The following is a 3995-nucleotide window of genomic DNA, read 5'->3' as shown; positions in this document are numbered from 1 at the left end:
CCCACTATTTCTTCCCCAAACCCCTGACCCCTGAGGATGGTTTTCAATGCTTTCCGATCCACTCTATCGTATGCCCCTTGCCAATCGAGCGCCACCAAACCTCCCCCCTCCCCCCTCCCCCTCCCCCTCACCCCCTTTTGCTTCCACGAAATCCCTAAGTAACCCATGCCCCTCCTCCATAGACCTCCCTGGCAAACCAAACTGAGTTTTTGATACTACCCGCCCCACCACACACTTGACCCAATTTCCCAAAATCCTCGCAAACAATTTGTAATCTGCGCATAACAACGAGATCGCCCGGTAATCCCGAAGCGTATGCTGCCCCTTACCCTTCGGTACCAATACAACGACAGCCGTTGCCTGCTTCTCACCCAGCTCACCTCTCTCCTTCATGCAATTTAATAACCTAACCAAAAAATGCCTCATTAATTCCCAATGCTGCTGATAAAACTCTGCCAGGAGTCCATCATTTCCCGGTGCTTTGCCCTTTCGCATTCCACTTAAAGCCCTCCATATTTCCCCCTCAGTTATTTCCTCACCCAGTGCTTCCCTATCACTGTTACGCAACTGACATACCACACTCCCACACACCTGTTCTAAAACCCCATCCTCTACCCCTTCTCGTTGCCAGTACTTTTCATACCACTTATCAGCAAACGCCCCCATTCCTTCCGTAGCTTGTATGACCTCCCCCTCCCTGTACCCTCCTATTGACTCATGAACCTCCAACCATGGTATAGTCATTGCCTGCTGTCTTTGTTTCTGCCTACGCAATATGCACGATGAAGGTCTATCGCCCCATAACACCTCTTCCACCCCCGCCTGTACCTGCACCGCTTGAAACCTCTCATCCTGTACCTCACGCAGCCTCCCTTTAATTGCCATAATATCATCCATTGGATAAGTGCCCGCCACCGCCCCCCTAGCATAACAACCCCGTAACCTATCCTCCAAATAGTTGGCAAGCCCACATTTTAAAGAATTGATACATTTCCCTTCCTTTACGTAATACTGCTTAATTCGTTCTTTAGCCACACCATCCCACCACATCACCACATCCTCTACCCCATTTACCTCTGCACGTAACCCCTCCCACAGCGTTGCAAATCCCTCTATCCCCTCCTCATCGCCTAACACACTTGTATTTAACTTCCAATAACCCCTAGATATACCTGCTAGTGACTCCCACCCCACCTCTGCTACTACCGCCCGATGATCCGAATAAACTACTTCTATTGTGCGGAAAAATGTCAACCAAACCCCTTGAGATATATACAGCCTATCCAACCTAGCCGCGTAACCCCGTCTTACAAAAGTGTGCTCTACCTCCCACGCCCCTCCTCCAACCGCATCCCACAACTGAATATCCCTCAAAAGATCTCGCAAGGCCGCCGACACGTGCCCCGCCCCTTTTGGTTCCACGTCAGCCCTCCTAATAACGCAGTTCCAGTCCCCACCAACGATGGCCACTGCAGGTATACCATGTAAGAAGAAAACTAGTTCATCACATACAAAATCCCTTTTTACCCTCACATCATTTTCTGCTGGTGCATACACACAAAGGATACCCTCTGCCCCATCCACCACCCATCCACGCGCAATACTCTCCTCCCCCTCCCCCCTCACTTCTTAGCAACACAAACAGGCTCGCCTCCCTGATCAATATACCCACACCACCTTTCAGACGTACAGATGGCAGAGTCATGACCCGAAACCCCTCCACCTCGAGCACTCTTCCCTCCTTGAAATTGTGTTCTTGCAGGAACACTATATCCACCCTATATTTATACAGAAACATTCGAAACCATTCCCTCTTCACACTATTACACAGTCCATTTACGTTCACAGTCATACACCTAAGGCCTCTTTATAGTTTCCAACCCTTCCTCCTCTCTTCATTCATCCCAGGGCCTCCTGCCCCAGAGTCAGCAGAAGGCTTCACACTATCAACCCCCCCCTTTTTTTGCGATGCCTCTTATCGTGACTACCTCGACAGTGCTCTTCCTTCCTCCCAGACCTCTGCGCCGGCGTCAGGACATCATCTGAGTCTGACGCCGCCGCTCTCTTCCTCGTGATGCCCTCCACATCCATGTTATCTAATGAGGTTCCCTCACGATGTACCTCAACCTCCACCACGCCTCGTTCCACAGCACACGGCGACAACTCACTCTTACTAGTTGGCCCGTCAACCCTGCTATGGTTTTTATCATTACATTCCTCTACAGGCAACGCCGTGCCTCTCACCAGCTCAGGAACAACATCCTCTGCAGGCGGCGTCAATGTCCTTAACACTTCCTGAAGCTCTTCCTCTAGAGCCTGCAGCTCCTCCTGCACTTGCACTTCTGTACTTTTCCCTTGCCTAGTGACAGATCCTTTTACGTCACAGCTTACCTCACACACGCCATTCTCCTCTTTGGAATCCTCCACCTCTTCACTCCACAAGCGCCCAAGCCCTTGCTTTCGCGTGGGGCTCTCAACAACAGCTATCACGCTGGTAACTGGTGCTTCACCAGTTTATGCAGGCGCCCTCCTCAGCTTCACACACGCTGCCGCCATATGGTCGTACGCCCCACATTCTGCACGTACGTCTCTGTCTGGCATACGATACCATAACTTGCGTCCTGAAGTCCTCCAACACGACGTAAGACGGTATGGGATGTCTCAGAGTCATCTTCAGGGAAAAGGTTCCCTCCAGACGGCCCATGTAAGCACCTGCCGTCCACTTGCCCTGTTGTGCCAGATGTACGGTCCCATATGCCTCAAAAACATTCCTGATGTCAGCCTCATCTGCCTCAAATGGGACATTACGAATCTTAACTCACGTAAAGTGGCGAGATACGTCGATCAAACGCACCTTCACAGCTGGAGTAGCGTCAAGACTCACGTCTTGGAATCTCGTCACCAAAGACTCGTACACGGACGTGGAATTCAGTTTGACGAAGATTCTGTAAGCCCCAGTCAGGGCTACACCATACACCTCATCGTCCTGGATTCCAATGGTCTCCCTAATGATTGTTGGGAGTAAAACCTGCGCTGAAGAGGGTGAAATCGCCGCACGAAGCAGCTCAATACCAATAGTATTTACGCGCCTCCTCACACTCAGCGCCATGTTGGTACAAGGTAGCTCACCTGAAAACAGCAGAGGGGTGCAGAGCACAACCGCACTCTACCGTGGTCAGGCAGCGAATGTACCATGTGGAACGCTTCAGGATTTTGCGTGTCATCCTTGCGCAGGGGCCATGCTAATCTTCTCTGTATCGTTCCAATTTTAGTATATGTACTGCCGAAGCAAGTTCATAAGGATTATATACGCGATTAGTGCTGATTCGAGGCACTTGCGTCTGCGGAAATTAGTTTCTTTGATCACTAATTGGGCGTCTCTGAATTTCATGAGAAACTAATTTCCGCAAACTCAAGTGCCTCGAATCAGCACTAATCGCAGTTTCGAATACAATTAAACAAAACAACGGCAGTTTCACCATCTCCGAAGTCTTAGCAAGAATCCTCCTGAAAACAGTAAACCGTGCCATCACATAGTCTCTCCTGTTATACTACACAAAGCACATTACAGAGAGTGAACACTGAAACAAGCTGCCTCTTTCCAGTCTATATTTGTCCAACCTATTTTTATGTTACCCAAGTAATAGCTTTTATATCCTTTTACTCATGTACGAATTAATTGCTCTACCATATTGTATTACTTTATTCACCACCACTACTACTACTACTACTACTACTACTACTACTACTACTACTACTACTACTACTACCACTAGTGAACATCGAAATGGTACCTCACTAGTATTGCACCTCACTCTGAGCCTTTATATACCCTCTGTGTCCATGAATTGTTTGTAATGGCTTGATAAAGCTCCTGGAGAGCGAAACGTTGCCACAATAAAATGTCACATTAGTTACACTTGTGTCCTTTTACTTTACATATTGTCGGTAATTCTACCAACTTTATTACTACATTATCGTGCCTTGTGGCCTTA

General features: G+C 48.8%; 1 non-coding gene across 1 annotated transcript; it reads right to left on the bottom strand.

Moving 5' to 3' along the window:
* Positions 1–3189: 3189 nt before the first annotated feature.
* Positions 3190–3296, bottom strand: LOC128685535 (U6 spliceosomal RNA). Its single transcript, XR_008406521.1, has one exon. It is a non-coding gene; the product is annotated as a U6 spliceosomal RNA (small nuclear RNA).
* Positions 3297–3995: the final 699 nt, after the last annotated feature.

Source organism: Cherax quadricarinatus, chromosome 8 (assembly GCF_038502225.1).
Source record: "Cherax quadricarinatus isolate ZL_2023a chromosome 8, ASM3850222v1, whole genome shotgun sequence".
Lineage (NCBI taxonomy): Eukaryota > Metazoa > Arthropoda > Malacostraca > Decapoda > Parastacidae > Cherax > Cherax quadricarinatus.
The sequence above is the reverse complement of the archived record's forward strand: the minus strand, read 5'-3'. Positions and strand labels throughout refer to the sequence as shown.